Source organism: Dermacentor silvarum, chromosome 8 (genome assembly GCF_013339745.2).
Source record: "Dermacentor silvarum isolate Dsil-2018 chromosome 8, BIME_Dsil_1.4, whole genome shotgun sequence".
NCBI lineage: Eukaryota > Metazoa > Arthropoda > Arachnida > Ixodida > Ixodidae > Dermacentor > Dermacentor silvarum.
The window spans coordinates 56,549,499-56,563,085 of record NC_051161.1 but is presented as its reverse complement, the minus strand read 5'-3'; positions in this window follow the sequence as shown (position 1 = coordinate 56,563,085).

Sequence of the window (13,587 nt, the reverse complement as noted above, 5' to 3'; positions counted from 1 at the left end):
TTATTTGTTCCCCAATTCTCTGAGAAACACACGGCCGGGCGTCCTGCAGGAGACCCGGCCTCGCGTTTATTTATTTACCTCTTCTGTCGTCTCGTATTTGCTCCCCGTTTTCCGGCAACGAGCTAGATTTCCCCGCAGAGATGAATTCTGCTCTTCCGCAGCTTCGTGCGTGTGGGGCCACTTAGTGTATTATATGCTCGCGATGGCGTTCGGGCTTCCTCGGGTTTCTCTCTATATATACGTATATATAAACTTTTTTTAAATTTTTTCTGACCTAAGTACTGCAGTAGACGACAGTTCAGTGTTAGCAATCCCTGGGGAACGCATCGCTCGGAGGCTGCGTTTGTTTAACTGTAACCAAGCAAAAAAAAAAAAAGAACGCGATATCTGCACTAAAGCGGACAATCGCTCGCGAAACTGCTGGCGTCCTCACGTACGCTTCCTACTAAATATGCAAGGAAGTCCGAGCAGCCATTTCGGAGAGCGACGAAATAAAACGATGCTCTTTTAGCTCGCGTGTGTTATCTATTATACTAATAATTACATTAGTGCGCAAAACAGAACGGCATCCTCTGTGGCATGCAGGGTGGGCTGTGTAGGTTGCATTTGAATATTTGATATATTCATTTGTTTAGATTGTGGAATGCATTCTGAATATTCGTGAATGACCCCTACTACTGACACAGTAAGCCTGAAATTGCTACCTGTTTGTCTTAATTCTGTAAATCTATTCGTAAGAACCGCTGCAGTGCAGGCGGTATAAAGGATGGCGCATTTGTGCCGAGGCTGACAAATTTTACAACACGAGCAAATTTATACAAATGAAGCGCTAAAGGTAACTGCCTCATTTTCATTCACTAAATGTGATCGATAGATGATAACAGACAAGTCTTTAAGTATCATTAACACTCTATAATCATGATCACACAATTTACCGCATAGTTCTCGAAATTCACCGTCGCGGCTTTTTATGCTTACATCTGTGTTTGATACTAACTGTAATCACCTATATTCAGGGAGTGTAGCCTGCAAGATTAATTGATTGATTGATTGATTGATTGATTGATTGATTGATTGATTGATTGATTGATTGATTGATTGATTGATTGATTGATTGATTGATTGATTGCTGAAGGGGCACTGGAAGCCTTGGCAACTGCTGTGTTGCTATCTTCTCCACAGACAAAAATAAATTGTTCAGTGATCAGCGTATGATACCTCGAGGTGATATGAAGAAAATTTCGGTAATAGAACAGTTTTCGCAAACATGCTTAAACAATGTGCTTTTATAGCTTAACCTTTCTTGCATCCTGGTGCTTCTGTGTTTTAACTGAATGCAGGCCTCGGCCAAGCCTTCTGTGGCTATTTATCCACACCCGTCAGCATCAGTACACTTTATTTCGTGTCAGATACTGGAATAATATTGACTTTGTCTATGGAATTAACGTGCAATGCACAATGTAAACCTGCTCCTGACAAATAATGTAGCGCACACCCTATATGGGGGCACCAGAGACCTGTGAGGGGCTTGCGCGTGGGACTGCATCCTGGATCGATGAATTTCGGGGATGTCATCGTAAGCAAACTCTGATTGGCTAATTGCCAGAAGGCGTGCAGAATGCCCGACGCTGCTTCAGTGAGGCGTCGCGTCGGACGCCACGTCACGAGAAAGTGATCCCCTGCAGCGATCAGTCGAGGTTACCGTCTATACGGTTCCAAAGTACACCAGTGCACACAGTGCAAACTGAGTGATTTCAAGTGGCTTTCAAATGTTCCTCCTGTGCTGTGGAGTACAGAACGCGACCTTCGGGAACACTCCAAGGATTCCAAAGCTAACCGGCAGTCGTCTTGTGAACGCAAGGCATGTGTGAACGCTGCAGGAGAGAGATGGGAACTGGACCCTCACAGACATAGGTCACATTACGAGATGCGGCGGCGATTGACAGAATCCTGTACCTATATATTACGATATCGTATCACGCAACTAGCTCACACAGGCTACGTGACTATTTGGCTCCGCTTGGAGTGGATGTCATTAGCCATCGTCATCTCTCCAGCACGTACTGGGTGCCTTTCCTTCACTCTAATTTAGTTTTGCCGACGTTCAACGTCGGCCTTCTTGCTTCCTCTGCTGCAGCCTGTTTTCAACATCTTTTTTTTTTTTCAGCAAGCATTAAGGCTGTGAGTTTCGCGAACCGTGCACTTATTTCGCTCTCTCTTCTTTTTGGACTAAAAACCGGCCGTAGCCTAAGTTTTCTTTCTTTAGTGAAGCCTCTGAATCGAGTTTTCGAGTTTCGTAACCGCAGCGAAGGAAACGGTGCGATCGAACTCTTGAGCTCCTAAGACTCTGTGCTGTAGCTGCTTTGCCGGAGCTTACATTGTAGCGGAAAAAGCACAAGCTTCGCGCGTGTTGGAAAAGAGTATCGAGTAAACCAATCAGAAAATGAGTAGTTTCCTTCCAGGGCTGGACCGCGCTTCTTTAATGCTTTTTTTTTTTTCGCTTTGAACGGCTTCTGCCCCGGCTTCCCGTATTCGGCACAAAGAAACACGCCGCTTGACTTCGAGACAATTTTAGCTCTATTTTCTACGCAAATTATGTTAGGAATCTGTAGCAATGCAGTGCAGTATGTCCAAGAGGCCACAGACAGTGCGTTTGCGAAACGCCTTACGGTTGTATAGCGGGGAAAAAAAAGCAACTGTGAGCCACTATTGTTGCCATGGCTTGCAAGCATACACCAAATAGGCGGTCTTGCAACTGCCTTGTTAGTATTGCAGCAATTGAAGTCTTTTCTGATCGAAATGCTTTCAACCTGAACTTCTCATCGATTTCAACACCGAAAACAAAGGCCCGCTGTCGAAAGGCATTCAATGCAGGCTGCGCCTTCTATTATCAGGCATGGCTTGGTGCCGTAGTCTATACAGCCACCCCTGCTTCTAGCCTTCTAGACACAACTGACGCGCGCATATCTGTTTCATTGCTAGAAAATCACTGCAGGCAAGCAGACAATCACGCATAAATACCAGCTTCTTCATTTGCGAGATTTTTTCGCCGCTGCCCCATCTACTCAGTTTAGAGGTCCCCTTAACTTCCACGCTAGGCGCCTTGCGTGGGAATGCACGTTTGGGTTGCGAAAGATGCGTCTCCTGCATTTAGCGACTCAATCTTCCAGCATACGTGGCTCGCCAATACTGTCCTATGAGTACCGTGCGCTAATCAACTGCTCAAATAAATACGCTTCAGGATAAACCACTGTTCACTGGCAGCATACGGTTCTAAGCTGGTCATAAATTTTCATACAATATTGCACTAAGAAGAGGTTTTGTGAAACCTTCTGCTTTCACTTATACGTAGTATCAATTCTCTGTCTCGGTGTGTGTGTGCGTGTGTGCGTGTGTGCGCGGGCGCGCCTTATCGGCCTTGTTGCCTTCTTTTGTGCCAGTAACATCGAATATGGGACGCTTGGAACAAGTGCGAAATTGCGTCACGTTGCACCACCGACTTCAATAAAGCCGTCTGGCTCGCATACCCGAAAGCCGCTGAATTGTTACACAATGTCCATTTTTGTATGTTATCCCCGCATCGCGCAATGTCGCTGCTCGTTCCGAGTTGTGACGGCTCCGCCGTTTCCAGTCCTCGGACAGCTCTCTCGGGTACATTTCTGCCTTCCGCTGTTGCGTTGCCCATTAGTTTCAAGGAGCCTATTCCGCGCACGTTATGTCGCTTTTCCGTTTTCCCCTCAACTAGGTTCTCATTCACGGTCACCGCTGTGTTGGCGACGCTTCTATTGTTCCATCCGCGTTCTTCCCGGGGCTATTTCTTCCTTCGTGGGTGATTCTTTTTTTCTTTTTCCCAACCATAGCTTTCCCATAACTTCTCCGGCGTCGTCCTCCCATTACCTCTCCGAGTTGTCTGCTTTCCGCAACTTGCAGAGTCTCGGCTGCTTTTAAATAGCGTTTAACGCGCTTCTCTGAAGGGCGTTACGGAAGTGAGGCAACCGAACAAAAGCGGGTCGGGGGCACGCAAGAAACAATGACAAAGATAGAGCGCAGCAGTAGAAATGAAACGCAAACAAATAAAAAGCGGTCAGACAAACCAGTAGAGCACAAGGTCGTTTTCGCGAAGCAGTCAGACGTGAGACCGTTTTGCTCCGCCGTGTCTGGGTTTTCTTCAATCTCATTTTTTTTTCTGTTCCTTTTGCCTGCCCCTGCACTGTTCCTGAAACTACCTCGCCCTCGATCGTGATGGAGCTTGCCGCCGCCCTGCCTCCTTTCCCGTCGTCGGCACGGAGCAAGGACACAGGTCGCCCTCCGGGCGAGTGAAACAAGCCAGCTCACGTAGCAGGAACGTCGGAGTCCTATGTCCTTCGAGCCCCCCGGAAGCGTTTGGCACAGTCGTTACGAGTCTGGACGTTGAGTTAGGTTGGAGGAGGAAGACCGCGGCTGGACGAATGGATGTAGTGAGGGAGAGAGAGACTATTATGACGGGGCAGCGAGCGCATGGGGTCCACGCCAAATACTAAGCAGTACGCCTCTTTTTATGACCGCGCGCATTTATCGTGGAAACTGTCGCTGCCATTGCCTTGGACGCGCTGTCCCGGGCGAAGGAATTGGTACGTGTAGCTTATAAGGACGTGACAGCCTTAGGGGACACGACTGATCTTATTAGAACGCGGACGAAACGTCGGACGAGACAGACCAGCAAACACACACACACTCACACAGAAGTGCTGCTGGTATTTCTTCTTATTATTTTTATTTTCGAGAGCGTGCGTTCTTTGTTTTGCAGGAAATTAGTTACGAGAGTTAGCCGTGCTTCGCACGCGCGTGTTGGGGAAATACACTTTTGGAGGAATGATCGTTGGGCAGGTTGGTTTTGCATTCAAACTAGAGTATATTAGCGCAAAATACTGGAACAGGGGCCAACACAAGACAGCCAAGGAAGCGCTCATCCTTGTTTCCTTCTTTTTTTTTTCCCCGCTGTGTTTGTCTGTTGCAGCATTCTGCGCTAATATACTGTTGTTTGAAAGTTGAAATTTGTTTTCCTCATGGTGGTTAAAATCATCTCGATACCCGTTGTAGATAACAAGCTCACTCGTATCTGCTAACGCGTCACACATTTCCTGTTCAAGCATCACGTGCTCTGTACTTCTATGTTATTAATGGCTGAGAAAATCGCAAACCTACTAGCACAAGCTTCCCTATCCCGTTTCTTTCTCACTTTCCGCATGCACCCGTATTGAGAGTACCAGAACTTCCTTTAGTTGTATTTATACTTTTTTCTTGCACACTCAATAAAAACGATGTTCGTTCGAACCGTGCATACATGCGGACACTGCATGCGTCGGGAAGCACCTTGGTGATTATTATTTTGTTTTCCCCTTTATCGATTGCCAAACGTCGTCCGGTCTTTTCGCCCGTGTTCGGTTCGATCGTCGAAGTTGTACTGCCGCGTCCGTCATACTTGACTCGTGGAATGTGCGCGTTGTTCGTTAACTTCGTTGTTGTTGTTTCTCTCTCTCTCTCTCTCTCTCTCTCTCTCTCTTTTTTTTTTTTTTTTTAGGGAGCATGATTTGGCTTAGTTCGCGCCGCCGGTGCTGTCCAGTCGCGGAACGGGGTCATTTCGTGACTCGACGCCGACGATGGCGAATTCGCTTCGGCGCGCGTCTACGACTTCGGTCGTGCGAAAAGTGGTCGAAGCCAAACAATGTCGGGCCCCGTCTTCGTTGTCTTCAATGGCCCTTGTTGTCGTTTTCGTCGCTGTGTTTCCCGTTTACGGTCGACATTGTACTTTTCACTCCGCCTGTATACGCCGCACTCACGGACAGTCGTATAAATTATGTTCAGTACTTCCGCAAACGGTCATCGTAAACACGCTGCAAGATGATATACTACTACACTATACGGCCGTATTCACATTCGTGCGAGCGTTGCTGTGTCATTTCAGTGCTTTCCTCTGCTGTGCTCCTTTATAGTTGATCTCTGTGCACAATATGTGATCGAGCCAAGTTCTTGCGTTTCGGCTGTAACTCCGAACCGGTTGTCTGTCTGAATTCTCTTTCGTACCCGCCTCTCCCCCCCCCTACTAGTACGCTTGCTTTCTATTGGCTACATCTGTCCATGTCAGGGGCCACTTATTCTTGTGGAAATGAAAAGGTTGCCATCCGGTCGATGCAGCCATTCTCACCAACACTTCGATGTTGGACCATCTTCTCTCGTTCTTTCCTTCTTTTTTTTTTTTTCTTTCCTTTTTACCGAAGTGGCTGTTTCTTTCTGAATCTCCTTCACTGCTTCGATTGTATTCTCGGATTTATGTAGGAAGCAGTATTTCCCCAATACATCATTTTTTTTTACAGTCGTAATAAGCAGGCAGCGAGCCTACACGGAGATCAATATTTCTGCGTTAAATTCATTTCTGTCGTATCGTTTACGACGATTTTACTCCGGTTGTAACAGCGCGGTCCATTTACGTAACTAGTCCGCGTAACGGCGTTCTGTTATCTCTTTTCTTGTTCTTTCTAAGCTACGCGTATAGTCGCGGCGCATTCTTCTTGCTCTCGGCTATCGAAAAAGTACGGGGCGCGACGACGCAGAACGCGGCGCTATAGCGTAGAAATCGAGGGTGCCCCGAGATTGCATGCGCGGCGTGGCGCGACGACTACCCGATTTCCCGATCCGACCTTGGACTCGCGCCCTACACCGCTCGCCGTTGCAGCACGGTCTAGAGCACCACCTCCTTTCTCTCCTCTCCGCACACACTCTCTCGCCTTTTTTTTTTTTCCTTCGCTCCGTGTGACGTCCGCCATCAATATCCCCGGTGCGGCTGTTCCACGGAGCACGTGCTTCCATGCAAATCGCGGCCATGGTGCCGCGTATACTTCCTTTTTTTCTGTATACATACTCCTCCCCCGCTTTTCTTTTTTATTTTTTCTTCTTTTTTTCGGGGGAGGGGGAGGGGGGTTCTTTTTGTCTTTCGATGGCACACTTCGCTTTCTTGTCCTTTTGTTTATTTGATTGGCTCTCGGTCGCTTTCTATACCCCATTCGCGCGCGCGGCCGGGAACGAGAATAAATATCGTACGCAGTCATCCGTCCGCTCAGCCTCCACACTACCCTCTACACCACCAGCTTCCGCCGTTACGGCGGGAGCCCTATTGTCTGAAAGATTACTTTCGTTCTTTTTTTTTTTCTCTCTCTTTTGTTCGGTACTTGAAAAATACGTGAAAGAAGCATTCGCACCGGTAGGGTTTGTGTTCTACGTGGCGTAGTATCTAAAACGTATGCGTGAGGGTTCTGCCGCTCTCGTCGTCCGCTATCTGAGAAGTGACCCGTCCCTATTAGCCCCCCCCCCCCTCCTTCCCAATCTTCCCTCTTCGGACAGTAGCTCCTTCCTTCCTCGATCATTCGCGCCCCGCTGAAACCCGATAATTCCACTGCGCGTCCGGAAATGGGGAGGAGAGGGTGAGAGGGGAAGGAAGTGGGGGATGAAGGCTGTTACCTACCAAGGCGCAGGGGCCATCAGTGAAGGCGTTATCTTCCCACACTTCATCCGCTGGGGGTACGATCCGTGACATTGTGTTTGTTTTCGCCTTCCCTGAGCCTATTCGCTCGTTCCCTTTACTACCGGTCGTCGATTGTAGCCCACGACGCGATAGCGCTGGCCCCGTCCGAGTCTCAATCTCGATGAGATATTGTAGAAAAGAAAAAGTATTTCACTTTTCGGCGAAGCAGCAGGGAACTACATAGGAATCCTCTCCCGGTTGTTGTGGCGCAGTATAGGGAACGCGAGCAAAGGGGAAGGGGAGAGGGTATCCGTGCGCACGGGAAAAAGCTCCCGCTTTTTGGAGCGGTGCCAAGCTCTTAGACCCCTAGGCGTCCGTCTTTCCAGCTGCGCCACTGCGTCCTTGCGAAATGTCCTTCTCCTACAATCCCTGCGTTCTTTCTTCTCCGAAGCGGCCTGACTCGCACTTTCTATACTGTGTACGTGTACACCGTGTTTTCTCGCATATTACCTAAATGTAAGTTTCGTTTGTAGCTATAACAATAAAGTGCATAGGGCTTTGCTTGATATGCTCGGATATAAAGTGGTAGGAAAAAATGGAATAACATAAGCTCTGGTAAATCATAGCGAGCAAATCGCACTCGGAAAACTTGCGATCCTTTATAAGCATTGTCTCATGGCTTCAAACGCACCCGACACTTCAAAGAATGCCGACCTAATATTATTTTGTAAGGCAGGATACCTGAAGAAACTGCGGAATGGTATATTCGGTAGTTTGCTTTTTCTATTATAAGAAATATTAATATAATTTCGAATATAGTATCGGGACAACAATTTGCTTCTCTCAGCCCAGAAAACACACTGCTTTATAAAGAAATATTTTTTTAGAAAGAACCTTTTTTTTTTCTTTCTTCTTTCTGGAGTTTTACGTGCCAAAACCAGTTCTGATTATGAGGCACGCCGTGGTGGAGGGCTCCGGATTAATTTTGACCACCTGAGGTTCTTTAACGTGCAATACAACGCAAGCACACGGGCATTTTTGCGTTTCGCCTCCATCGAAATGCGGGTTGTAATTTGGTCTGCAACATAAGAAAGGAATATTCAACAATGCATGTTGGTCTACATGGTCATGTAATGGGTACAGTATATAGGTAGCGGGGGGTCACTTAATGTGTAGAGACAGACTTGGTGCTTAGGAAAGGGAAACCATGTCAAGAACGGCACAGGAATAGGTGGTGCGCTGAAATTGGGAAATTTGCCGTCGTAGGATTAAGACGGCTGGCACTAGGCAGCAGTAAGTGGAGATCACAGAGAGGCGCCTTAATCATGCGACAGGTACTAACGAGATGATTATGATGGTCGAAGCAAGTTTTTTTTTTTTTTTTAATGTGCTTCATGGTTACTGAGTGGGCTATGCCGATCCACACGCAATCCAGGAGTGCCGCTGCAATATGGGGCCCTAAGCCAAGATTGTATGCATACTCAGGGCGCCGCTGTGTCGATTATCGACGTAGAGAAGGCAAATAGGGAAACAGAGATAGCTTTGCGAGACACAAATACCAATTTCGGTGTTTCATGCCACCTCATCTTCGAACATCGTGAACGTGCCGCCCATTGGCTCATTGTGTTTTCCCTCTCTTTCCATCTCCTTCCCGCTCTTCCACGCACGGCTGAGGGATCAGCCGCTGCTTCATGTATAAACACGCATCATTTCTGCCTTCTTAACCATATTCCTCATCAGCCTCTCTTTTACCCTTGCGAAAAGCCGCAGGAATGGCTGAAGACTGTTGCGTTTTCCCGCATTCTTTCCCGCCCGGACTGCTTTCTCCTCCTCGCCTTCCTGTGCAGCTCTTTGGTTATTTCCCGAATGTGCGCGTATCTGCATTGTTTTCTTTAGTTTTCTTTTCTTTTTTTTTTGTGAGTTTGCTTGTTTGTTTGGTGTTGCTGTTTTCGACAGCTGTGACCGTATAACAAGTTCGCGGAGTCACAGAGGCCTAAATAACGCGCGTAGACGGGATTCGCGGGCGCTGACGTCACACAAGAGAGAGAGAGAGAGAGGGGGGGGGATAGGGGGTGGCGGCGCTGCGACCGCGCGAGTTTCGCAAGGGTTCGCTATATCGACGGCAACGCATCCCCCTCTCTGCTTCGCCACAGCACCACTCTCCCGGGTAAAGGATGTGCCCGCAGCACCAGCAGAGCGTTTTGTTTGTAAACTGACACCCGTCGTCTCGCGCTCTTCTGCGGACGAAGGAAAGGTTCAGTTTCGCCCTTTCCTCTCTTTCCTTCATTCATTCTTTCATTCCCTTTTTTTTCTGTCTCTCTTCCCATCCTCCTTTCGTTCTATCTTTCTTTCGTTCGTTGAGACACGTCGTTCATTGCACTACGCCATTGCGTCCCATTAAAGAAAAAGGAAAAAGAACGAGTGAGTGAGTGAGTGAGTCGACGGGAACAGTTTTCTATAGAACGAAGAAAGGTGGCGGCCGGCGCAGTGTTTTGTTCTGTTTTCGCACTCGGATTCTCGGCAGTGTTCTCGTTTTCTCTTCGCGCGGCGGCTCTTTGTGGAATCCCGGCGAGTGGTAATGCGAATTGGACGATGCAGTTGCGCAGTACTATGGGCCCAGCGCGCACGCGCCGCGTTCTATTGTTACCGCGAACGCCACGCGCGCGAGACTGCAGAAATGGCCCACTGCCGGAACCGCGTTTCGAATCGCGGCTGCACTATAAAGTACAAGACACGGCGGCGGCGGCGGCGGCGGCCTGGGGCGAGCAATTTGCGAGATTCCGTTTGGCCAGGAAAATACATTATAACAAAATGATGTTTGGTGAGAAGTATACATGACGGCGAAACCTGTTTCAGTGTTAGAAACGTGCCTGCGAATACAACAGCTGAAAAAGATTGGTTTCGCCAGGGGAGGCGCGGGCGGGCTTCCTGCTACAGATGCATGTATTGCGATGTGAGAGAATTGGAAAACGCAACGGCGGAATTTTCGTTGTCAGTGCTGTTCGGCTGTCGGATGCGGGGGAAAACATCTGCAACTCTTTTTGAATGCACGACCTTGAAGCAGAAGGACGCCTGTGGTCTATGCAGCGCTGATACTGTTATTACTGTTCTGTTAATGGGATACTCAAGGATAGGTCGACTATGTTTACATTTATTTAACGGAAAAAAAGAAAAGAGAGGCTGACTCTTAGACAAGAGAGAGAGAGAGAAACCAAGGAGAAGGAAAGGCAGGAAGGTCAACCAGACGAACGTTCGGTTTGCTACCCCACACTGTGGGTAAGACTAGAAATTTGATTTAAAATATCGCTGTTGTTACGTCGTCGTCTTTCTGTAGCCTGATCAAGCCAACGTTTTTGGTTAGACCGATGTCGCTATATAGCTTCTATCTATGCGACGTGGATAATACTGTATTTTCAGCGCGTGCTGGCCCTTGGTGTATTTACCTATATAAAAGATTCGGCGTAATAATATTTTCAGTTAGTAGCACAGTATCGTCCCGTTCTCTATCCTTTCGTCCTAGTCATGTACGTACTCGCGCTGAATTTTCAAGTGTGAATTATTTCCAACTAGCCTAGCTGTACATCCTCCATAGGTATAGTAGAAGGCTGAGGAATGATTATGGCCACTTGTGGCTTTTTTTTTTTTTTTCGTGGTACCCATAACTCGGAACGCGATCGTTTTTGTATACCGCCCTCCACTGGAAATCAGCCGTCGCGGTCCAGAATGGAAACCGCGACGATCGTTCGGCGCCACGCTCACTTAGATCCACCGGTGCGAGTTAGCTGGGAAAAAAAATGAGCGCGAAATTTCCATTCGTGAATTTCGTGAGCAAACTAGAGCACCAATGAGGTTGGCATTATGCGCAGATCTCACGACTGGTTGGCAGATTGTGTGTCATTCTTGTGCAGGCAGAGTTAAACGAATGCGAGGATTGAGTATTTGCTTTCTTTTGGATACAGGACAACCTGTTCTTATTGATATTAAACAAAAGTTAGCCAGCCCTGATCGAGTAGTCGAGGAATATATAGAGGGACGCCGCGGTGTAATGCTGCACCAATATTGAGGGTGATGTCGCCGGCCGCATTTTGTGTTGTCGTCTAATATAGCGTACCAAGCGGACTACTAATTTATTTGATACTTTAAATTTGTAACTATCCTAACGTATTTCTATGTCCCACTGCGCGCCTTACGAACCGGTCCAAAAAATCTAACTGGTCTGCGTGTAGTAATTTTAGGCCGCCTTTTATTGCGCATCTATAGTAAAGGTCGTTTTCTCTCTCTCTCTCTGCCTACCTTGTTTCTTTTTTTTTCTAGATTTTTTTTTCTAGTTCCGCATTTCCTGTATCTTACGTGCGCCATGTATTCCGCTGATGAGAACGAGGCCGGACGGTTTGATACCCAGCCACAGCGGCTGCATTCCACCGGAAGCAGAAATGCAATAACGCTCGTGCGTAGACCATTTGAAGCCTTTGATGCATAAGCACCTTAAGCGCAACCGAAATTTACCCGGAACCCGTCTATCATAGCCCATTGTTGCTTTTCAGTGTTTATTCTCGCCAATCGATCAATCGATCGATCACTCGAGGCGATGCTGCATGCGAAATCAGTGCGAAAGCACCGTGACGGCCGAATTTGGCGATGCTGCGAATCAATTAGGAGACACGTGTCGCCTTTCGCATTCATATACCAATGCTGTGTAAGCTTCTGTGGGTATATACGGGAAGAGAACGGCTCGATTCGCGACTTCCGAGCATGCGATCCCCCTTTCCGCCGTGAGTGAAAACAATGCGAAACATTGTGAAACCTTCCGAATGAAACCTAGCTCGCCGCCAATCTTGCCGTTCGCGCATAATGCCAAGGGCCTCGCCGAGCGTTCAGCTATGTACCCCCGTACGCGAAACGCGTGTGCGGCCAGACGCATCGATCGGTCCTGGGCGCCGGCTCGGAGGCAGGCCGCCGTCGGTTTATTAGGACGACCGAGCACGGGCGGAGAGTAAATGAGAGAGGCAGAGAGAGAGAGAGAGAGAGAGAGAAAGCAAGCCAGAAAGAAAGAAGGCTGAAACGAACTTTTAGAAGGATTGCGAAAGAGCAGTCCCGGTCGCAGCCGCCCACTCCGTGCACGACGTGTCTGTCCTGCAGTGCGTCTATAGGCGTGATGGGCTGCACCACGTGTTCTCACTGCTAATGCTTTCCCTTCTTCCGTCTCCTTTCTTTTTCTTTTTTTTTCTCATCACTCAGCCCTTTTTCCCTGCATAGGGTAGCGAACGGGATGCCCCCCCTGGTCGACCTCCCTGCCTTTCCTTCCCTCGCTTTCTGTCTTTCTTCCTACTCCTCCTCTTCCTGGGCTCTCGCTGCTCTATACAACAAGCTGCGCTGTTTACTTCCAAGACAGCGTAGAAGCGCAGTGTAGACGCACACACTTAAGGGGTTTAATATATCAGTCGTCGGGGAACAGGACGCCGCAAAGAACACGGACAACAACGCAATGCTATACTGCCAACTGATTTTATGGCCACTTGACCGGCACCAACATATACATGAATTCTGGCAACGCGAAGCCTTCTTGTATATATCCTTGACTATATTCCTGCAGATATTCCTGTATATATTCGCATACATTATTCTACATGATTCGCGCGTATCAAGCCTTCCTGTGAATTCTTCTGTATAATGGCCCCGCGTTCAAGCGGCAACAAAACTAGTTGGTAGTAGCGCTCCGTTGTCGTCCGTCTTCTGCTTTGTGGGGTCTGCTCCTCGCCAAACACGTTCAGTTCTGAAGATCACCAACGTGCTCAACGCCACGTGTTTGTTCAAACGCAGCTAAGGGACAAGTATACACACAGGCCAAGTAAAGCCACTCATCCACCCACGGTGGCTCAGGGGGGAGGGGGGGGGGGGATTCTCAGCCTGTCGCACTCCGATGGAGGCACAATGCAAACCTGCTGGCGTACTTACATCTAGGTGTACGTTAATGGCCCCCGCGTGATCGACATTGCTCACCCCCCCCCCCCCCCCTGCTTACGGCGTCCTTCATGCACGCACTGTGCAGTTCCAGGGCGCTAAAATGCACAAGTTAGGCAACTGGCATT